At 39.9% G+C, this 24,918-nt stretch overlaps 1 protein-coding gene across 2 annotated transcripts in view; it reads left to right on the top strand.

Annotated features, from left to right (window-relative positions):
- Positions 1–24,918, top strand: part of CERS6 (ceramide synthase 6) — a 308,524-nt gene that overhangs the window by 118,385 nt on the left and 165,221 nt on the right. The gene's annotated exons all lie outside the window — the stretch shown is intronic.

Below are 24,918 nucleotides of genomic sequence, written 5' to 3' on the forward strand. Positions count from 1 at the left end.
GAGACCGCGAGAGAGGGAACACAAGCAGGAGGAGAGGGAGAGGGGGAAGCAGGGAGCCTGAAGCGGGGCTCGATTCCAGGACCCTGGGATCATGACCTGAGCCAAAGGCAGACGCTTAATGCCTGAGCTGCCCAGGCACCCCATTTTGTACTACTTTTTGTTCTTAAAAAAATACTGGTGTGATTCTTGAGGCCTAGAACTTCATCGCTTATGCATCAAACATTTTCAGCTGCTACCAGTCCAGGATCACCTTAAATGAAGTCCGTGGTTCAAGATTACCAGGACCACCAAGGCATAGAGAACTTAGGTTATAGTCACAGTCGTGGGTCTTTGACTCTGACTTCTCATCTTCTCATGGAGTTGTTTTCCCATTCCTTTTTTTTTTCCTTCTTGTTTTTCTTAGTGCCAAGGTGACATCCCTGCAGTTCCCAGAGTTAAGGGTAAGAATAGGGTTTCTGTATGGCTCATACTCATCCTATGGATGCAGTCTTTTGGGTCCCAGCTTAACGTGGACATTGCCCTCTATAATATTCCCCATTTGGGTGGGCTCTTGGCCTTGATTCTCCCCTTTCCTCCTTAAAGCTGTCAAAACAGAAACCCAGATTTACCGGCTATGGCAGATGCCCTCAAGGTGAAAAGAACTGTGATACTCTTTAGGGTGTTTTTTGGTTTGTTTGTTTTTTTCCTAATAGCCTCTTACTATCTTGTTATTTTGTCTACTTTTAGGTTTTTTTTTTTTTTTTTTTTTTTTTTTTTAATTGAGAAGCTTAGTTGTTTTTTGTAGGTCGGGGTAGCAAGAAATTGGTCTGAATAGCCAAGTCTGCTATTTCTGGAAAAGGAAGTATTAGTAAGACCCTAAATCTAGTAAGTATTATCTACTGAGAAAAAAATTATGTGTGCTATGCATACAAAAGTTTTGAATGTCATAAAGGGTTTTGAAAACCAGACTTTTTGTACGGCTTCCAGTTTTAACCACAGCAATTTCCTAAAACTGCACACGACAACTTTCCTAATGAGCCAGCGAAATAGCCATCTCCACCAAGCACCCACAGGTTACAATTATGGTATTAGAGAGGTATTGAGGGACATGGCCTTTCAAAGACATGGAAGATATAAATCTGCCTACATTGTTTTCTTGCTTGTATATTAGGCAAAACCTCACAAAAAGATTTTTGCCTAACGTGCACCAGGAAACAATGCAGACAGCCTCGCTCTTACAAAGTAATATACAGGCAAATGTAAATTTAATCAAATTTAGCTGGTTTGGGAAAGGCTGGTTATGTGTAGCACAGATTGATCGAGTTTGTAGTGTTAGGTACAAAATCTCTTAGAGGATGGGAATCTTGGGTAAAATTTTGCATCTTAGAAATATACATTAGTGGGCGCCTGGGTGGCTCAGTGGGTTAAGCCTCTGCCTTCAGCTCAAGTCATGATCTCAGGTTCCTAGGATGGAGCCCTGCAACAAGCTCTCTGCTCAGCAAGGAGCCTGCTTCCCCCTTTCTCTCTGCCTGCCTCTCTGCCTACTTGTGATCTCTCTCTCTCTCTCTGTCAAATAAATAAATAAAATCTTAAAAAAAAAAAGAAATATACATTAGTGACAGCATGGTGTATGAGTTGGTAGAGAAGAGAAGAAAGTAGTCAGGTATGAGTGAGTAGCATATGGGGACTGACAAGCATGTTCTTCTGGTAAGGATAGAGACTTCCCCAGGAAAGAGGTTGGGAAATGAGCCAACTAAAAGTGGTACAAGAGAAGAAAACACTTCAATTCTGACATTTGACATCCCCAGCCCTAAGTGGATGGGGGCAAAGCCCAGCTGTCTCTAGTTTTTCAGCCAACCACAGAATCTGGTTAGCCTCTCTTGCTTCTTTCCCATGTACTTTCTCTTCTGACTTTGAGGAACGGGCTGCAGTTGAACCAGATGCAGTGACTGAGACCTCATGGGTGACCTCCCGGGACCTTAGACCACACCGGTCATTAGGCCTTCAGGGAACAGTTCCAAAATACCAGCCCTTAATATTGTTAGGTTCTTTGAACTTTGGGAATAGGATAACGAACACAAAGCAGGACCTTCAGAAGACTGGATTGCACAGAATCTGTAGTTAGTTGAAAGGCTGCAGGATTAGCTTATTAAAATAATTACTTGGTTTCCCAGTCAGGTGGGTCATTTTTTGTCATCCATGGATATGGAATGTATTCTCTGAGTCAACAGAATGAATGCTGACTCTGTGCTGGGGAGTTTGTAGGCACTGTGCATATTTCCTCTGTGGTGATTATTTTAGCAGCCTTCTGCCATCAAAGTCAATAAATTCAACATTTAGTGAATACCGAGTATGGGCCAGGATCTCTACTTACGTCATCTTAGTTAATCCTCACAACACTCCCATTGGGGAGATGATTTTTTTCTCAATTTGGAAAGGTTAGTAGTGTGTGTGTGTATACACATATAATGAGAGCCAGAATCTGTGTGACTGATGCTAATACCTTGCTTCTTGTGTAGTTTTTATGTATTGAGATTGTAACTTTAAAAGTGAATTTTAATGGAATTGAATTCCTAAGTATTTCTAACAAAGCTGCCTTTAGGGTTGACTTTCTCTCCCTAAAGCTGCCTTCAAGGTATTGCCTTTTTTTTTTTTTTATTCTTTATTTTATTGTGGAGTCACAAACATAATGAGTACTCCCAGTAAGCAGCAGTGAGACTATATCTTTAAAAGAAAAATGTTTTGGGGGGCACCTGGGTGGCTCAGTGGATTAAGTTGCTGCCTTCGGCTCAGGTCATGATCTCAGGGTCCTGGGATCGAGTCCCGCTTCGGGCTCTCTGCTTGGCGGGGAGCCTGCTTTCCTCTCTCTCTCTCTCTGCCTGCCTCTCTGCCTACTTGTGATCTCTCTATGTTAAATAAATAAATAAAATCTTTAAAAAAAATGTTTTTTAGGTCTCTCACTTCCCATTGTTTTGGGGTTTGTCATAAAGAAACTAGACCCTTCGCAGATGGTTTTTTGATTGTATGTTCACAGAAAAGTGTCACAGTAGAGTCTGCCTGTGTGGCCTGGATGAGAGAGACAAATATAGTGATATGATAGTGTATTAGCTCATCTATGTCCAAATCATAAAGGCACATGTGCCGAGTTTCTGTGGGTCTCACCAAGACTAAATTTGACCACATTTCCCAAATTCTTTTTACGCAATTTCCCCATTTCACTGGGGATCTCTCCCTTATCATAGAGTCATATGAACTCTTCAGTTTATACCAACAACTCTGTTAAAATAGTGTGATGTGATATCAGTCACTTGGGGTTGGATAACACTCTTTGAATTAAAATCTATTGACAGACTTCAAAACATTATTATTTCATTGACGTGGGAGGTGCTAATTGGCAATTTGCTATGGAGAATTGGGGGCTAGGTCTTTCCTTTTTCCTACTGTACACATTAACAAAAACAGCTGTAAGCAATAGTTTTTTAGTTTGTTTATTTTTTGGTTTTATGGCATAAAGTAAAGTGGTTTAAAGCAGGGCTTAGATGATTTTCCTTTAAAATGGTTGGAGGAAGTAGAAAATATAGAAGTAAATACCCCTAGATCCATGGCTGCATTCCTTGTCAGTCTCTGGAACACTGTAAATGGAAGCAAATGGCAGAAAGAGTTACCAGGATTTTAACTCCTCTATGAAGAGTTTAACAAAAAAAAAAAAAGGTCAGATCTATCTCTACTGTTCTACAAAAGGTGGTCAATCCTTCTAGTTGAAGTGGTAGTGAGTGTGCAAGAGGTTTGTGTTCTTTGACACGTTTCAGGAAATATACGACTCACTGCCTCTCTGGGGCCCAGCTGCTGATAATGGTAGAGGAACATGCTTTTAGAGTCCCAAGCAGTAGTACCTGCCTGAGTCTGGGTGGTGAGATTAAAACCAGATTCTTGGCCACTCTCTTTATTACTGTGTTATTTCCTTCCTTTCGTAAGCATTCACCAAGGACCTGTTGTGTGCTGGGCACTAGGTGCGGGAGAGACAGTAATGGACAACATGCAAGGAACTGAGTATTGACCCTCAAGGAACATTGTGTTCTATATTCTTCCCCTGTCTGTGTCTCTCCACTGCAAAGTGTGGCATATTGGTTGAGCGCCAGTCTGCAAAGTCAGCTTCAAAGACTCTACTCAGTAGATGGGTGGTGTTCACCGAATCACGTTTGCTTCGGCAAGGCTCCCTTTCTCCATGTATACTGTGGGTGTAAGGCAGGTCCTGCGGGTCAAGGGCTTTTCTCAGGGCCCGTGGTATAGCAAGGCTCCATGGATATGAACTATACCTGCTCTTAGTGTAGTCATTGTTAGGATTATAGTCTGACCTCCGGGTTTGAGGAAAAGGTAAAGGGAAATAAATTGGAAGAATGTGGTTGTTAGGCCTGAGAGAAGAAACAGAGGCTCATGAAAATACAGTTCCAGCCCACCTAGGGAAGAAAGTAAGGTTGATCCTTTGCAAATTAGGACTGTATGTGTCCCTGTATAACTTCTGTCCCCTTCCAGGCATTATTTTACTTTGACTTTTTTTAGGTTCAGATATTGGATGGTTAGAAAGGGAAACACGCAGTGTGATTCACCCAGGATCTTGTACCATGTTAAGCACAGCTGTACCTGAGCCAGGGAACCGAGCGCGGGAGGAACAGAAGTGGCTCTTTGTAGAAAATATCTGTGTATTGGATAATCCTTCCCAATATTTAGCCTAAAGGAACAGTTGCAGAAAGGCATTTAGGTCCTTTAATATAAGTTATTTTGAGTGGTATAGCTTGCTAGAGGCAGGTTAAGGTGCTTTCAAAAAGAGAGGAAAGGAAGCTTACCATGTATAATTTCTGTCCTTGTAGATATTCAAAGATGACACACTGACTTACAATTCAAGAAAATCAGAACTAAAACAACATTCCTTTCCTTTTGCCCATTACAAAATGTTTTAGAAAAAAAAATTTTGTAAAGCAGTCCTCATTTATTTGATGAAAGCCATTGAATTGCAGTGAAAATGAGAAGACAGATAATTGCAAATCAGATTTCATCTAAGTATGTAAAGGAGGCATCCATGTATTTTTTTCCTCCTTATGTACCTTTAGGGAAGTTTTAAAAGGTTGTCTGCTCCTCAAAAATAGTGAAGACCATGTTTATTGGAAATGTTTAACTGTGGAGCTACCCATCAGTAGACATGTAAGCAAAATGATGATTTAGGGACCATTCCGTTTTGTCATTTTTATTTTCCGTATTTTTGCACAGTATCATTGGACTCGAAGTTGTGAAATCTAGGTTCAAACTCTAACTACCATCCTAATCACTACATGCCTCTGAGGAAATCACTTAATTTTCCAAGTGAATTTCCTGATGTAGAAAATGGAAATAACATTACATATTACAGGGGGTGGTTGTGAACTTGAAATAATACAGTATGTCACATTTCTGTTTACATTCTTGGTATGTTGGGGTGCTTAATAAATGTTAGTTGAATCTGAAGCAGTATGTCTTTCAATTTTGCCTTCTCCGTGCTGGGTGCATATTACCCTTCTCTGTGGCTCTCATGATACCGTGTGAACAGTTATATTCTGCAGAGGCTGCTGAGTATGGTGCTACAATGTTATTATTTTGGCGGTGGCTGAGATGCATCAGTGTAGGTGATAGAGATGGAGATGAAAACAGTGCCGCTCCTTTGTCTAGGGCCCCTGTGCAGAGTGAGTGTTTCCTTGGCCTCTGCCTCCGTGTGGAGCGCTGACTGCGTTAAATGTTCTCTCTTATTTTCGTCTGGCCAGAGGTAGTAGCCAGTGTCTGCTCCCAGCTGTGAAAACCCTCCTTTGCCTTCTGGATGGGGTGCAGTTTGAGAAAAGAAGCTGTAGGAAGGGATCTGTGGGTCGGGAATTTGCAGACTTAGTGTGATTTGTATAGAATTATTGAAATGAACTTGAATTGTGGGGAGATGAGGGTGTGCATGTTAGCCTGTTTTTTTTTTCTTTAGTCTCATTTTAAAAATGCAAAAGTAGACTATAATGATAGTATCATAGTATTACTGCTAAAATTTACTGAGCACTTATTCTAGCCAAGGTACTGCTCGAATGGCTTTATTTTTATTTTGTAAAAATTTAACTGTGGTAAAACACACATAACATAAAATTTACCATCATAACCATTTTTAAATGTGCAGTTCCGTGGCATTAAGGATATTCATGTTGTACAACTGTCATCACCACCCATCCCAGATCTCTTTTTATCTTGTAAAACGGAAATTCTGTCCTTGTTGAACTCTGACTCCTCATTGTCTTCCCCCAACCCCTGGAAACCACAGCCTTCCTTTGTGCTGCTGTGAATTTCATTAGTCCAGGTACCTGATACGTGTGGAACCATGCACAGTATCTGTCCTTCTGTGACTGGCTTAGTTCACTTAGCGTAATGTCCTTGAGGTTTACCCACGTTGTAGCAGGTGTCAGAATTTCCTTCCTTTTCAGGGTTGAGGGGTATTCCATTGTGCGTGTGTAGCACATTTTGTTTACTCGTTCATCCTTTAATAGACACTTTGGCTGCTTCCAGCTCCTGGTTCTTGTGAATAATGCTGCTTTATGCTTGGTGTATGAATGCCTGAGACCTGGCTTCCACTTCTTTTGGGGACATAGCCAGAAGCAGAAATGCTGAATCGGTGGTAATTCTATGTTTAATGTTTTGAGGAACTGCTACACTGTTTTAAATAGAGACTGCATTATTTTCAGTGTCCACCTACAGTGGACAAGGGTTTTAGTCTCTCCACATTCTCACCAACCCTTGTCTTTCTTTATCTCTCCCTCCCTGCTCCCCCACCCGCCTGCCTTCTGTCTCTCTCTTTCATAGACATCCTAATTTATGTGATGTTGAGGGCTTTATTTTAAATGTACTAACTTATTTCATCTGTTAACATTCTTAATGCAGGTTATATTGATTTGAAAGAAGAGAACACTGAAGGAGAGGACACCGAGGAGAGTTGGCTAGTAAGCCCTGGAGCCAGGATTGAGTCTAGGCAGGATGGTTCTGGAGCCGGAGCTCCTACCACTGCTATCACAGCCTCTCTCATTAGATAGTCATTGCAGCAAATTAAAATGATAGATAAGTATTTGTGCTGACAACTGGAGCTTTTCCCCTAGCTCCAATCCCACGTATGCCTGAGAATCAATTTCTGATAAGCTTTGCATGTTTCTTTCCAAACATGAGTGTATTTATTTGTGTATGTATGTGTATATGTATGTGTATACACATACACACACACGTAAATATACATTTGAAATTTTTTCAAGATACTATTTATTTATTTGAGGGAGAGAGCACACTGAGGGAGAGAGAGAAGCAAACTCCCGCTGAGCAGGGAGCCTAGTGCTGGGCTCGATCCCAAGACCCTGGGATTATGACCTGAGCTGAAGGCAGATGCTTAACTGACTGAGCCACCCAGGTGCCCCTATATATATGTAGTTTTTTTTTTTTTAAGATTTTATTTATTTATCTGACAGACAGAGATCACAAGTAGGCAGAGAGGCAGGCAGAGAGAGAGGAGGAAGCAGGCTCCCTGCCGAGCAGAGAGCCGGATGCGGGGCTCGGTCCGAGGACCCTGAGATCATGACCTGAGCCGAAGGCAGAGGCTTTAACCCACTGAGCCACCTAGGTGCCCCTGTATGTAGTTTTTAAAGGGTTCATGGTTTACACTTTATTTTGGTACTTATTTTTCTGCCCCGCTTGTTAATTAAAAACACCTTTCTAGGTTAGTACATGTACCTCATTCTGACTAATGACTACATTTGGCAGAAAGTTGGTTCGTTTATCATTTCCTTATTGGCATAACCATTAAAAGGAGGGCTTCAGGGAACATTCTTCTTCTTTTTTTTTTTATCATTCTCTTTTTTTTTTTGTCATCATCCTCATTATATTTTTTTTAAGTTTAAATTCAATTTAACATATAATATATTACTAGTTTCAGAGATAGAGGTCAGTAATTCATCAGTCTTATATAATACCCAGTGCTCATTACATCATAAGTCCTCCCCAGTGTCCATCACCCAGTAACCCCATTCCCCCACCTGACCACCCTCTCTGGCAACCCTCACTTTGTTATTTACAGTTAAGAGGCTCTTATGGTTTGCCTCTCTCTCTGTTTTCGTCTTATTTTATTTTTTCCCTCCCTTCCCCTATGGTCATCTGTTTCATTTCTTCGATTCCATGTATGAGTGAAATCATATGGTATTTCTGTTTCTCTGACTGACTTATTTCGCTTAGCACAATACCCTCTATTTCCACCCATGTTGTTGCAAATAGTAAGATTTCATTTTTTTTTTTTTTATGTATATATACCACATATTCTTTAGCCATTCATCTGTCGATGGACCATCTGGGCTCTTTCTGTGGTTTGGCTATTTGGACATTGCTGCTATAAACATTCGGGTGCAAGTGGCCCTTCGGATAACTACATTTGTATCTTTGGGGGTAAATACCTAGTAGTGCAATTGCTGGGTCATAAGGTAGCTCTATTTACAACTTTTTGAGGAACCTCCATACTGTTTTCCAGAGCGGCTGCAGCAGCTTGCATTACCACCAACGGGTTCCCCTTTTTCTGCTTCCTAGCCCCATCTGTCATTTCCTTACTTCATTTTAGCCATTCTGACCTGTGTGAGGTAGTATCTCATTGTGGTTTTGATTTGCATTTCCCTGATTCTGAGTGATGCTAAACATCTTTTTGTGTGTCTGTTGGCCATTTGTATGTCTTCTTTGGAGAAATGTTTGTACAGCTTCTCATTTCTTGATTGGATTATTTGTTCTTTGGGTGTTGAGTTTGATGCGTTCTTTGTAGACTTTGGATACCAGCCCTTTATCTGATAAGACATTTGCAAGTATCTTCTCCCATTCTGTTTGTTGTCTTTTTGTTTTGTCAACTGTTTCCTTTGCTGTACAGAAGTTTTTTATCTGATGAAGTCTCAATAGTTCATTTTTGCCCTTGTTTCCCTTGCCTCATTGCTACAGTTGAGGTCAGAGAGGTTGCTGCCTGTGTTCTTCTCTAGAATTTTGATGGATTCCTGTCTCAGGTTTAAGTCTTTCATCCATTTTGACTTTATTTTTGTGTATGGTGTAAGAAAATGGTCCGGTTTCATTCTTCTGTATATGACTGTCCAATTTTCCTAGCACTATTTGCTGAAGAGACTATGTTTTTTTCCATTGGATATGCTTTCCTGCTTTGCCAAAGATTAGTTGACCATAGAGTTGAGGGTCCATTTCTGGGTTTTCTATTCTGTTCCACTGATCTGTGTGTCTGTTTTTGTGCCAGTACAATATTGTCTTGATAATTATAGCTTTGTAATGGAGCTTGAAGTCCAGAATTGTGATGCTGCCAACTTTGGTTTTCTTTTTCAATATTCCTTTGGCTGTTCAGGGCCTTTTCTGGTTCCATACAAGTTTTAGAATTATTTGTTCAATCTCTGTGAAAAAAGTTGATGGTATTGTTTTTTTCAAAAATTGTATTTAGTTATGTGACACAGAGAGGGAGAGAGCGCGAGTCCACACAAGCAGGGGGAGCAGCAGAGGGACAGGGAGGAGCAGACTCCCTGCTGAGTGGGGAGCTGTATGCGGGACTAGATCCCTGAGCTGAAGGCAGGTTTAACTGACTGAGCCACCGAGGTGCCTCAAGTTGATGGTATTGTGGTAGTGATTGCATTGCATGTATAGATTGCTCTAGGTAGCATAGGCATTTTAACAATATTTTTTTCTTCCAATCCATGAGCATGGAACATTTTTCCATTTCTTTGTGTCTTTCAAGGAACTTTCTTATGCGTGTATTTCATGTTAGTTATTTTGGCAGAATTAAGTTCCTAAAAGTAGAGCTTGTGGGTTAAAGGTGATGGCTATTGGGGAGGATATGTGCTATGGTGAGTGCTGTGAATTCTGTAAGACTGATGATTCACAGACCGGTACCCCTGAAGCAAATAATACATTATATGTTAATTAAAAAAAAATATATATATATACACACACACATAGATTGTGTGTGTGTGTGTGTGTGTGTGTATAGAAAAAGAAAGCAGTTTTAAAAAATGTAATAAATAGTAATAAATAGGGGTGCCTGGGTGGCTCAGTAAAAAAAGAAGATAAAAGTAAAAATAAATAAAACGTATATACATACATTTTCTGTGTAATCCTCAAGTTAAAGGTCACTAACACAGCCCAAGACCTGAATGAAGACCTAGCCAGATGGAAGAACTTGACAGCCTCAGATTTGTTAAACATGTGCAGTCCCTGGGAGAAGACTTGGGAACTAAGCAGATGACTGGGACCCAGCCTGGGAGAGGTTTCAGTTGGGCAAGGCTAGCTTCAGGGAGTCCAACAAATCATTTAAATATGTGATCCTGTGTGTTTATCCAACTACCAAGAGCTTTCTTCACGTGACTTTTCTTTCACCTGGGCAAGTGGAAGAGGTCATTGTCATGTTTCAGAGGATTAGAAGAGTAAAGTCTGCTCTTTTGTTGGAAAGGTATGGATTAATTGGATCTTTTGGTTGTTTCTAGCTTAAGCTGAGTCACTAATTTAAATAGGCTATCATATAAATAATGTTACCAGAGAAAAGTTACTCCTAAGTAAAAATATTTGAATTAAACGGCCGAACATATATACACCTATGCGAGTGAATGTGTATATGTATGTATGCACATATGTGTATTTTAATACAAGCCTCCTGAAGACGGTTTTAAAGTAAAATTGGTTGCTTTTTAGCCCATTATGTAAGAATATATAAAAATTATAGAATTTTGGAACATAAGAAAGTAAAAATGGGAGAGGAATGTTTTAGTATAATTAAAGAATTTTCAATGTATAATTTTATGTTTTTCAATATAGTTGTGGGATCATATTGCATATACAATTTTATCTCCCACTGTTTTAAAGCACTGGACTTGAAAGTGTACTGAGTTAATGACCACCATTGGGCTAAGCATCCTATATTCATTAACTTGTTTAAGTTTTACAGTGCTCATGTATGGTAGGTTCTGTTTTTGTTCTCATTTTATAGTCAGAGAAATTGAGACTTCCAGAACCTGAGTAACTTCCCCCAAATCCATAACCATTTCCTAGTCTGGTAAAAAGAATGAATCAAAATAACTTCGTGTGTATTCTCCACCTATAGAAGGACAGGTGTGGTTTGCATGAAGTTGCTTCCCATGTCATGAACATCCCCTTGGCTTAAATAGCTATGTAATGGGGCATGTAGTGGATGTCCTAAGAATTATTTTCTTATACTATTACTATCTAGGACCATTCTTAATGTAGTTTTTCTTATTATTGATGTCTTAAAACCATTCATAATGGCTCAGGTGTTAGGTTCATCTCTGTGAATGATGAACATCTCTGTGTATATTTTTTCCCTGTATTTTGGAGTGGCTTGGGAATAGAGTCCAGGTAATTTAATTGCTTACTCAAAATAGCTAAACTTCTAAAAAGATAATGATTTTTAAATTACTCCTAAATCTTTACATAATATTGCTAGCGCTATTTTCCATTGTCTCTAGAAGATAGCAAAACCCAAATGACTTCATCATCCACAGCATGAAACTTCACATTGTCCCTAGAGGAAAAATGATTTCTTTACCAGCAGCTGTGAAAAATTGACTGATAACATGAGAGTTTGATACCCAAGTTGAGATTATTGGCATTTAAATGAAATCACACTCATAAATTATTTGGATTAACAGTGATACCAGTTGACGTGTTGCTTATCATTGAAATACTCTAATTCTTATGCAACCACTCTTCTTCTTCTTCTTTTTTTTTTTTTTAAGGATTTTATTTATTTATTTGAGAGAGAGCAAGAAAGCACAAGCAGGAGGAGCCCCAGAGGGAGAGAGAGAAACAGGCTTCCTGCTGAGCAGTGAGCCTGATGCGGGGCTCCCAGGACCTGGAGATCATGACCCGAGCCGAAGGCAAACACTTAACTGGCTGAACCACTCAGGTGCCCCTGCAACCACTATTCCTTTTTTTTTTTTTTTTTAAACATTTTATTTATTTGTTTGACCGAGAGAGATCACAAGTAGGCAGCGAGGCAGGCAGAGAGAGAGGAGGAAGCAGGCTCCCTGTGGAGAAGAGAGCCTGATGTGGGGCTCGATCCCAGGACCCTGAGATCATGACCTGAGCCAAAGGCAAAGGCTTAACCCCCTGAGCCACCCAGGTGCCCCCACTGTTCTTAACATTATCTGAAAATCAACATAATTTACTCAGTAAAACCTTCACTGAGGAAAATTTATCATTTTTCATATTAGACCTCCTTTCTTTCACAGTCACTTAAATTGTACCATTTTAACTATTGGCTATCGTAGTGCCCCCAGTAACAGATTTCTTCCCTATTGAAAGTGTTTGTTGGAAAAATTTTATTGTTATAAAGATGCATAAAAGCAGATTCCAGAAAAAATTTTTAAAATTTGAGACACTTGAATTCTGAGAAGTATAATTCAGAAGGAATAGTAATATAGGCTTTCTGAGCTGTGCTCAGATTCTAGGTAGGGAGGACCATGGAGGGAGAAGTACAAACACTTTCTAAAGGAATAAAGTCCTCCCCACAGATCCTCCAATGCTGGACTACAAAATGGCATTAGAATAAGGAATACCAGGGTTGAGGTATTCCTTTAAGAATAGGGGCACCCAACTCTTCACTTTGTGTTGGCACTTGTCAAGGTATCACATCAAATATAAGGGAGACAATTCTGATGAAACTTTAGATTTAGAAGAGAAGGGATGAGACTAGAATAAAATAAATGCCCCAAATGAAAAGAATGTGTGTTATGTCAGGCATTGTGCTAAGCACTCTATTTACAAAAGGTCCTGGGGCTTCAGGTGGAGTGAGAGAGCTCTGGTTATTGTTTTTTTTTTTTTTTAAGATTTTATTTGTTTGTTTGTTATGTATTTATTTGAGAGAGGGCACACATGAGCGAACAGGGGGAGGAGCAAAGGGAGAGGGAAAGAGAATATCTTAAGCAGACCCCTCACCCCCACCCCACACCCCCAACTAGCACAGAGCCAATGTGAGATCATGACCTGAGCCAAAGCCAAGATTTGGATACTTGATCAGCTGAGCCACCCAGGCACCCTGATATATATATATATATATATATACATATACACACACACACACACATATATACATATATATATATATATTTTTTTTTTTAAGATTTTATCTATTTATTTGAGAGAGAGTGAAAGCGAGAGAGATCACAGAAGGAGAGACAGAAGCAGAGTCTCTGCTGGAAGGAGAGCCCAACTTGGGGCTTAGTCCCAGGACCCTGAGATCATGGCCTGAACTGAAGGCAGACACTTAAATGAATGAGCCACCAGGCACCCCCCCCTCCCCCAAAGAACTATATCTTTAAAGATACAGTGGCGTAATGTTTCAGGCCAGGAAAAGTGGATTGAGTCTTGACAGGCAAAAAGTAGAGAAAGGGTAGAAAGAGTGTTGTAGGGAGGAAAGAGCAGGAGCCAAGGCACAGCCCAGGGAAACCCTGGAGAGCCAGGACCTGCCCACTGGTTGGAACTCAGGCCGTGGGAAGGGAGGTGAGGCAGGAGAGGCAGATGGTGCCTTGTAGAGAGGGTGATGATGCTTGTCAGTAGAAGTGATGGTTTGTAAGTATATGTGTGTGCATGTGGGCTCTGTGCATATTTAGATGCCTGGGTGTAGGACTTTAGACAATTTTACTTAGGCTAAAATTGCCAGGAGGTGTGCTGGGTTCTTAATGTCACCTAACTGAATCTTCACAAAAACTCACATAGAGGTACAAGTAGTATTTCCACTTAACAAATGATGCTGAGGAATTGGGAGGTTGAAAGAATTGTCCACATTTCTACAGCCTGGAGGTGCGCCTGTATGGCTCAGTCAGTTAAGTGTCCAACTTCTAATCTTACCTTAGGTCTTGATCTCAGGGTCGTGAGTTCAAGCCCCACTTTGGGGTCCATGCTGCGTGTAGATCCTACTTAAAAAAAAAATAAATAAGTTAAAGAAACAAAAACTATACTATAGTCTGGATTTGAACACAGGTCTTTTGAATTTAAATCTTTTTTCCCATGGCTACAATAGAAATTTTTGAAATTTAAAAGTAATATAAGAAAAAAAAAGTAGGGCACCTGGGTGGTTCAGTTGGTTAAGCATCTGCCTTCTGCTGACCTTCTTATCATAGGTCATGATCCTGGGGTCCTGGCATCGAACCCCACGTTGGTCTCCCTGCTCACTCTCCCTTCTCTGCTCCCCCTGCTTGTACTCTCTCTCTCTCTCTCTCTCTCTGTCAAATAAATAAATAAAATCTTTGAGAAAAAAATGTAATATAAGAAGCAAAACAAATAAGAAAAAGGTGATATAAGTTCATATCCTCCCCACATTTATACCAATAAACAGTGTTTGAAAGTATTACTATTTCCCATCTCTTTGTCAATATGATATATTTTAAGTTAAGTACATTATATGAAAAAATGGTTTTAATTTTCATTTACTTAACTATTAGTAAATTAAGTGGATTTCTTCCCTGAATTATTTATGTCCTTTGTTGGTTTTTTTTTTTCCTATTGGAATAATAATATTTTTCTTTTTAGATATAGAAGATATTATTAATCCATTTCCTGTCATTTGTTATAAGCCTTTTGGCTGTAAACAATTTGTTACAATTAGGAATTTTCTTCCTTTTTTTATGTTACAGAACTATGTAGTTTATCTTGATTTTTTAAAAAAATTATCTTGATTTTTTTTAATCCGTAAAGTCTCAGTTCCCCTTCAGAAGCTGATAAAAAAAAAAACCCCTCCAAATTTATACATATCTCCTAACTGCATAAAATTTCCAGTGTTTTGGGCACCTGGGTGGCCCAGTCATTGAGTGTCTGCCTTCGGCTCAGGTCACCACCCGAGGGTCTTGGGATCGAGCCCCGCATTGGGCGCCTTACTCAGTGGGAGTCTGTTTCTCCCTCTCCCACTCCCCCTACTTGTGTTCCTTCTCTCATGTGTCTCTCTCTGTCAAATAAATAAAGAAAAATTAAAAAAAAAAATTCCAGTTGTTCATGAGACCCTAACCTAAGTTGGACTTCTTTGTTGTAGTACGGAAATTCCAGTTGCCCTGCAAAGTTAAGTGAGCGCTAACCGTTCTTGTGTATGCCTTGGGTCTCTGCTTTATGTGCCAACAAGCTCCAAGAATGGTGTTGCAGGTTACTTTTAGTTGTACTTTCAAATTTGCCAGTTATCTGATGATTTCCTGTTTTATTTTAAAACCCTCAAACTCATTTTAGAGCCTGTGCCTTTAGGCTGATCTTAATGTTTATAATTATTTCATTTCATACACAGATGACTTCCTGAATATTTTTCCTGTAATAAAGAAAAAAAATACGCTATGTGAAAATACTCTATTATACTTACAAGAGTTATTTCTGAGGCAGTGGTTATAAAAGTTGCTGAGTCCCTTTTTGTTAATATCTTATGCAAATCACTTTGTGTTTGCTTGCTTCATTTAGTGGCTTATTCATAATAGGAATACTTATTATGTAGCAAGCAAGGCAAGATGAATGACGAAGAGTCATTCATTCAAAACTAGTTACTGTGTCCCTGCGCTGCCTCAGGCCCTGTTGTAGTCTCCAGAGATGCCGCCTGCCCACTGGGGGCGGAGCACACAGCCTCTACCCCTGTGGATCTTCCGCTCTCAGCTCTCAGACTGCACACTGTGGAAATCCAGGCTCCAGGATTCAGTGCCTCTGGGATCCCCAGCAGGTCACTTCATATGGCAGATCCTTGGTTTCCTTCTTCATCAAATGAAGAAAATAATATAAACTCAACATTAAATAGCTCTGTCATGTGCTACAGAATATTGCTCAAAGTAGCTTTCAGCAGCTTTAGTTATTTCTCTCATTTTGTGACAAGCCCTGGGCTGTATCCCGGTATCCCGGTAATAGAGTGAACCAGCATTTAATGGGGGAGGTCGAGACATTGTAATCGCACATCTTTTCTTACACTCTTTAGTATCTCTCTTCTCTTCCACCCTTCCCCCTCAACCGCCTCTCCTTCTTTACACTCTCCTTACCTGTCTGTCCAGTTCTGGACTCCTCAGAGCATCTAGAATCTAGCTCCATGTGCTCTGTCTTCACACAGTTCCAACTTCTCATCTTCCAAATAAATAGGCCGTTTACCCTTTGGCATGCACCCCTGCTTGTTTCTGTGTCTCCTCAGCCCTGCTCTTTTCCCTTACTCCCTACAGATGTCCTACCTGTCCTTCAAGGCTCAATCCAAGCCCTGTTGTTACCATGAGCCCTCTCTACTGTTCTTTCTCACACAAATTTCTCCAAAGACCTTCCCCATGCCCTTTGATACTAATGATCAGCACTACCTAATTCAGCCATTAGCCACGAGTCAGACTTATTCCCTGCTTGTTTTATGTATCCCTACTGTTTGTTTGCTTCCCAACTAGACCTCCCATGTATATAGGGTATGCTTAGTGAATATGTGGTGGGTTTTGATTGACTCAGGGTGAGCCCAAGGAATATATTCTCTTACTTTGAGATGAAGAGAGTTGCCTAGTGCTCTTTGGGGGCTTTAAGGATACAGGCTACCAGTTAGCAACTGACTCTGAAACTTGGTGAGGCATTGTTACTGAAGTGACTGTTGCCCTCTATTGGACTTTAAACACCAGGCTTACAAAGACGGGAGCCCCCCCAGGTGGCCCTCTTGGGTTGTCTGATTAACACTTTCTGGTGGCAGAGGCAGTCCCTGCCTTTTTAAGGAGTATCTTGTTCAGTAAACATCTTACATGAGACTTCTAGGTCAGGACCCAAAATGATCAATGTTGTCCCAGCCCCCCAGGGTATGTTTGTGAAGACTGGTAGTCAAGGCCAGGAGTCATCCCACAGGAGTCAAGATGCTGAGGAGAGGGCAGGCTACCCATGTATGAGCACCCTTACTTTCAAGTCGTTCCATGGTTGCTTTTAGGAAAGTTTGTTGGATCCTGTTTGTTCGGCTCTCACCAGGGGAATCATCACACCAGAGAACAGGAAGCAGATATATTTACATGCAATGCTTCAGAATAGTTCCACTCTAGTCCGGTCAGGTGCTAAGATCTGGGAGAACATTTTCAGTCTGAAAGGAAGAATTACTGTTTTGTCTGCAATTTTAGCCCACACTTTTCTTCCCTGTGCTTTCTGCTGGAGCGTTCTTAGACCAAGGTTAAATTAAATGCTGAGGCTTTGGGGACTCTCAGAATCACTGAATGAAAGACGGAGTGTAAATGCCATAATTGCAGTTACTCATTTCTCCTTTACTCCTTTTTCATTTTCTTTTTTAGTCCTCTATCTCCCTGACATTGTATTATTTATAAGACTAACTTTAACTCACTAACGTGAATAAAATAGCATTAAAACATTAACTTAAATTTAACGTAAGGCTGGGGGTACTTCTGAAGAGCATCTCTCATAAAACATTATTCTTATACATTCAGATATATTACAGAGAATGATTTTTTAATGGCTTGAATTGCTATCAGCTTCACCTTTTTAAAATGCAGACATTAAATAACATCTCCTAATGTTTGAGTCATATGAATATTCCCTTATAATTGGCAAAACAGCTACTACTACTGTTTACACAGTTATTTGAGATTTCCTGGAGGAGATGAAAGAGAAGAATTTTATGTGTGTTCTTTTTGGCAGACTTTATTGTTCCACGTAAGGAGTCTTACGTGAGCTTTGTATTTTCTTCCAGATGTAAGGGAAAGGTGCCCCAAAGAGAAAGACTTACAAAGTTGCTTTTAAGAGAACTGACAAAATTCGATATTTATTGATAAACTTTCTCACATCTGGCTAATAGACTTGGATTCTGTTCATGGGTCACAAAAATAAGAAACTCTGTTTGTTGTGAAATAAGTGGGTTTGATTTTGAATCTCAGTGAGGGCATTCTGTTCACTGTTGATCACAGGGTTATGTAAAATGAGTTCTTAATAGGCTGGGGCTAGATTATACAGGGGAATTTAGGCCCTTGGGCTAGTTTTTACCTAACTTCCTGGCCTCCCTCAAGAATGCTCCCTCAAGCCCCCTGGGTGGCTCAGTGGGTTAAGCCTCTCCCTTCAGCTCAGGTCTTGATCTCAGAGTCCCGGGATCAAGCCTGTATCAGGCTCTCTGCTCTGCCTGCCTCTCTCCGCCTGCCTCTCTGCCCACTTGTGATCTCTCTGTCAAATAAATAAATATAGTCTTAAAAAAAAAAAAAAAAGAATGCTTCCTTTAGGGGAATGTAGACAGATGGCCCCTGAAGAACACAACTGGAGTGGAAAATGTGAAGTTAAAAGAAAAACGCACAATTTATTTCAGTGGCTTTCTTTCTTGCCTTGATTTACAGAATGATTGTTTCAGCACCTTGTCCATGTAAATACACAAAATTTGGAGCTAATAGCAACACTCTGGAGTTAGGGCAACTTTTTTATTTGCATATTTGCTTTTGTTTGTTCTAGTAGAAAATTCAAATTTGAGATTTTTTTTTTTTTTTTTAACCACAGCAAAAGTGATAAATAGTCTACCTGGTTTCTTTATAATACAATGCTCTATTCCCAAGTTTTTTGAGCTCTAGTAGCTGAGCATTGAATTCTGTATTCTAACTAATCACTGACTCACTTTCACACTACTGGGAAATTCGCTTCTGTTGTTTTCAACGACCAGATACTATAGATGGGCAGAGTACCTTGGATATAAGGTAGGTACCCCAGTTTCCAGTAGGATAAAAAATATTTAGGGCCACCCTGAATACATGAACTTTTGGAGGTACAATAATATCACACGTATGTTAATAATATATTAATAATGTGTTATTGAGAAATGTCTCTTCTATTCACTTTCATGAAATAATTTATTCGAAGCCTATATTTGTATCTTTGATATCATGTCTTTAATGTTGCTGGAGCTACTTTGAAGTCCTCTAGTACAATGTGTCAGAATACGGTCTCTTCACTCCCATGGACTTTCTTCATGTTTTTGGTATCCATGTGTGAAATTATTTCTATATTTTATCCAAGGCTCTAGCACACATTTCAGCTTTTTTTTGCTCTCTATTTATAGGTATATATTGGAGATCTTCAAAATGTAACCATTTTCTGTACTATTTTTGTAAAGATTCTATTTTTAAGTAATCCCTATACCCGTGGGACTCCAACTTACAACCCCAACATCGAAGTTTTGTGCTCTATCAACTGAGCAAGCCAGGTACCTCTATACTATTTTAAGAGACCTTTAAAAGGCTTGTTTACAATGGTATTGAATATGAATAATTGTGAAGTGATAATCCTATAGATAATGAGCAAGTTTTTATGAAATTTCTTTGTTTTCTTAAAGTAGCTGATTCTGTCAGCTGTCCTTTCTTTTTTTAATTTTTAAAAATTTTATTGTTGGGCGCCTGGGTGGCTCAGTGGGTTAAGCTGCTGCCTTCGGCTCAGGTCATGATCTCAGGGTCCTGGGATCGAGCCCCGCATCGGGCTCTCTGCTCAGCAGGGAGCCTGCTTCCCCCACTCTCTCTGCCGGCCTCTCTGCCTGCTTGTGATCTCTCTCTGTCAAATAAATGAATAAAATCTTAAAAAAAAAATTTATTGTTAATCACCATACAATACATCATTAGTTTTTTTTAATGTTTTTTTTGTTGTTTTTAAATTTTTTAATTTTTTTATAAACACATAATGTATGATTAGCTCCAGGGGTACAGGTCTGTGAATCTCCAGGTTTACACACTTCACAGCACTCACCATAGCACATACCCTCCCCAATGTCCATAATCCCACCACCCTCTCCCGACCCCCCTCCCCCCAGCAACCCTCAGTTTGTTTTGTGAGATTAAGAGTCTCTTATGTTTTGTCTCCCTCCTGATCCCATCTTGTTTCCTTTATTCTTTTCCTACCCCCAAGCCCCCCATGTTGCATCTCCACTTCCTCATATCAGGGAGATCATATGATAGTTGTCTTTCTCCGATTGACTTATTTCGCTAAGCATAATACCCTCTAGTTCCATCCATGTCATCGCAAATGGCAAGATTTCATTTCTTTTGATGGCTGCATAGTATTCCATTGTATATATATACCACATATTCTTTATCCATTCATCTGTTGATGGACATCTAGGTTCTTTCCATAGTTTGGCCATCATTAGTTTTTGATATAGCATTCTCTGATTCATTGTTTGCATATAATACCCAGTGCTCCATGAGATACGTGCCCTCCTTAACACTCATCACTGGGCTAACCCAGCCCCCTCCCCCTCCGAAACCCTCAGTTTGTTCCCATAGTCCATAATCTCTCATGGTTCATCTCCACCTCTTGATTTCCCCCTCTTCACTTTTCCCACCCTTCTCCTAATATCCTCCATGGTTTTCCTGATATTCCACAAATAAGTGAAACCATATGATAATTGTCTTTCTCTGTTTGACTTATTTCCCTTAGCATACTCCCCTCCAGTCCTATCCATGTTGATGCAAATCGTGGGTACTCATCCTTTCTGATGGCTGAGTAATATTCCATTGTATTGATAGACCACATCTTCTTTATCCATTCATCTGTTGAAGGGCATCTCGGCTCTTTCCACAGCTTGGCTATTGTGGACATTGCTGCTATGAACATTGTGGTGCACATGTCCCTTCTTTTCACTACATCTGTATCTTTGGGGTATATACATTGTAGCGCAATTGCCAGGTTGTAGGGTAGCTCTCTTCTTAACATCTTGAGGAATCTCCACGCTGTTTTCCGAAGTGGCTGTACCATCTTGCACTCCCACAACAGTGTAAGAGGGTTCCCCTTTCTCCACATCCTCACCAACATTAGTTGTTTCCTGTTTTGTTAATTTTGGCCATTCTAACTGATGTAAGGTGGTATTTCAGTGTGGTTTTGATTTGTATTTCCCTGAAGGCTAATGATGTTAAGCATTTTTTCATGTGTCTGTTAGCCATTTGTTTGTCTTTTTTGGAGAAGTGTCTGTTCATGTCTTCTGCCCATTTTTTGACTGGGTTATTAGCTTTTTGAGTGTTGAGTTTTAGAAGTTCTTTATAGATATTGGATGTCAGCCCTTTATTTGTAATGTTATTTGCAAACATCTTTTCCCATTTCCTGGGCTTCCTCTTAGTTTTGTTGACTGTTTCCTTCACTGTCTAGAAGCTTTTTATCTTGATGAAGTCCCACAAAAACAGACACATAGACCAGTGGAACAGAATAGAGACTCCAGAAATGGACCCTCAACTCTATGGTCAACAAATCTTTGACATATTAGGAAAAAATATCCAATGGAAAAAGACAGTCTCTTCAACAAATGGTGCTAGGAGAATTGGACAGCTACATATAAGAATGAAACTGGACCATTCCCTTACACCATACGCAAAGATAAACTCAAAATGGATGAAAGACCTCAATGTGAGACAGGAATCCATCAAAATCCTAGAGGAGAACATAGGCAGTAACCCCTCCGACATCAGCAACAGTAACTTCTTTCAAGGCACATCTCCAAAGGCAAGTGAAATAAAATCAGCTGACCTTTTTTTGCATCCCAAACTATCATTGATTGAGATTATTTCGGATTTGTGTGTCTTCATTCAAAGAATACTTCTTTGTTTAAAATAAAGCACTTGTGAGTCCTCTGTCAATAAGAGACTGTTCAAGGACTTGAATATATGGCAGCCCTCTCTTTTGGGAGGAGAGAAAAGAAATCCTCAGTATATGTGACACAGTAATTAAACCAAAGATTTTCTTCTTTTTTGTACATCTACTGGCAAAATTGATTATTTTCTTGTTATATGTTCCTACTCATTTTTTAAGGTAAAAAAATTTAGTTGCAAAGATGTGATTTACTGGAAAAATATGGACTTTGAGCCAGTGGTTCCTATATGGTGCTTGTAAAACCTAAATAGTTAATATGTGGCAATCCAAGATACCATGCCATTATGGAAAAGGAAACTACAGGAAAAATAGATCTTATTTCCTAAACAGTACAGAAAGAAAAACTAAAAACTTTGCTTAACAGCATTTTCAATCATCTTCACATCTCCAGTGTGGATCTGTCTCTTGATCATAATTTCTATTCAACTAGTCCAGTATTACAGTGATATGACATCGAAAAATTAATACGAAATCTGGGCATTTTCTTGGGATAATTCTCCCCTCTTGCCCTTCCCACAAGAGAAGCAAGTGTCAGGAGAGGCTGAGGAGAGTAAGTGGGCAGCTTGTCCTAACAGTCACTTGACATTTGTATAGCTCTGTAAATTTCAAGGAACTTTTGTGAGCATTATGTAATTGGTCTCAACAGCTCTGGAATGTACACTTAGGAGTTAGATGGATTCTCACCTTTTTATCCTCCTTTTCCTTTTCTTCTCCTCTGCTTTCTTTTTAATGTTTAAGGAAACTGAGGCTCTGTGAGGTTAAACAAATTGATGAGATCACCTTGTAGAAGGTGGAAAAACAGAAACCAGGTGGCTTCTCTGAGGAGAGCAAAATTACAGGACAGGTGCACTGTGGTTTTTGTTTCTTCCCTTCCCGCAAATCCTGTTTCTCATTCCTGTTCCTTCTGGGGACATGTAAAGCATCCTTGCGAATGTGTTTTAAGCATGATTATCCTAGAGATGCTTCCCATGAGTCATTACTTGGTGAAGAAAGGCAGTAAATTCTTTTCCTTTCTGTATTTTCCTCTCCGCGTTTTCACTCTTGCTAATAATGAGTGTGCAAGTACACTTAAGAACAAAGGAGCCATCAATATAGTTTAAAATGAACACTGTCAGAATAAATCTAACTGTGAACCCCCAGGGTTTTTATTATATTGCTCTGAAAGACTTCTGAATTTAAGTAGTTTGTTAATCCCCCTCCCCAGATTTTTTCGGCTAAAAAACGTTGTCTAGAAGTAATTTTAGGACGACATAATTTGCTAGTTAGTATTCATCTGAGATCTGTGTAGCATTTGTTTGAGACTTTTATATGTAGTTTTACGTACGATAGAAGTTTCTAGATATAGTGGGAGAACCGTATGAAACCTTCTGGGTCATAAAGTACCCACTTTATTGAGAACATTGTCTTGAACTTTCCGTGTGACACCTGATTGGCAATCTTGGATAAATTTAATTGAATGTCGCAAATATGGAATTCGAAGTATAAGGGTGACGTGAAGCTGATGACACATAGGTGCGCTCTTTCCCTTTAAAGAGGTTAGGACACTTGTAGTAAGCATAAGGCAACAACAAAAGTGGCTCTAAGGCAAAGGAGAATTAATCAATGCAAAAAGGGATTTCTAAAGTAAGCCCCTCAGAGTTTAGCGGGGAGGGTGGAGGTCAGGTGAGGAATATCAGGACAAGCCTCCGAGTTTGGGATGGGCTCTGGAGAAAGCATGCTGTTTTGGTGATAAATGGAGGCTTTCAGTGGAGGAGATGGTGTGGGGGTATATGTGAGAAACAAGGACTGAGTTCAGAATGGCAGGAAGAAAATAGAGTAGGTGATCGTGGACACGACACTTTCCAAAGAAGAATGAGTATAATTGTGACCATTAGGTGAATTTCAACTTTCTTGTGGAATTAAAGAGAATTTTCCTTTCCCTTAAAGGATTTTTAAAGAAGGAAGGAAAGGAAGAAAGCTAGCTGTGTTTTGAACTTATAGAGATATTTAGCTATGTGAACAAAATACGGGAAGCCTATGATGGTGACTAGCACATTGCTTCTACTGTGTGAAACTGGATCTGACAGAGAGGAGGCTCTCTTATCCAAAACTCTCTTGCTACCAAGGACTGTGCATGCAGGAGGTACATAGAAATCTCTACCTGGCTCTTGCCCTGTTTCTCTCCAGCCAATCTTCTATTATCTTTCAAAGGGTATACTTCCAGCTTCCTTACAAATTAATTTTTGTACTTGGTCATGCTTTAATGTGTGGTTTGACACAGGGATATCTGCATTTTTATAGCTGGTCACTCCTTAACCAAAGTTTTTTTTGTCTCTAGTAGTAGACCTCAAATACTGGCAACGTAACTGGTGTGGATTTGGAACTGGAATAGGCTTTGAAGTCAGATTCACCTATATTGAAGTCTGGCCTCACCTCATAGCAGCTTTTCTGGAACCCACCTACTGGTGATTTAGTGATGCTTATCTCATTGGGATGTTGTATTGTTTATAACTTGCACATGGAGGGCTTCTCTTTCCTTTTCTCCCTTCTCACCATAAGCATTATAAACGATAGTGGTGTCGGGTTAATCATGGGTTTTAACTTATCCAACTTCTCACCTTGTGATTAGGAAACAACCACACCTCTCTTGAAGTGAGAACCGCAAAGTCCATGTTGCTGTGCAGGCTTTTTTCACATGTACCTTCGGTCTTGTGTTTCTGCTACTCTGCCACTTAACATCTGAAGCCTGAAGACACCTCAGTAATATTTATCTCATACCGCTTCCTGAGTTGGGATCATTTGTATATTTATTCCATTTTCCCCTTTTGACTGGAGGTTTTTTGTTTTTTTTTTTAAGATTTTATTTATTTATTTGACAGAGATCACAAGTAGGCAGAGAGGCAGGCGGGGGGGGGGCGGCTGGTAAGCAGGTTCCCTGCTGAGCAGAGAGCCTGATGCAGACCTCGATCCCAGGACCCTGAGATCATGACCTGAGCTGAAGGCAGAGACTTTAACCCACTGAGCCACCCAGGCGACCTTGACTGGAGGTTCTTGACTGTATGTTCCTTGAAGGCATCTTTCCGTTTCCTGTGGTATCTAATACAGGGTCCTGCACTCATTAAATTTGGGGCTTGAATTAAATTGATCTGATGCCTTTATAATGCTTAAATATAAATAGTAGCCAAGTCCAGTTCATACTTTTTTGTAGCACTGGGCAAAGTTAACCATCATCCCATCTGTTTACCAATATACTACAAAATACCTTCAGCGTGTCTAGAAATATCCCACCCAAACAGATCTCAT

The sequence above is a fragment of the Lontra canadensis genome, unplaced genomic scaffold, assembly GCF_010015895.1.
Source record: "Lontra canadensis isolate GAN:19392208 unplaced genomic scaffold, GSC_riverotter_1.0 scaffold69, whole genome shotgun sequence".
NCBI classification, from domain to species: Eukaryota; Metazoa; Chordata; class Mammalia; order Carnivora; family Mustelidae; genus Lontra; species Lontra canadensis.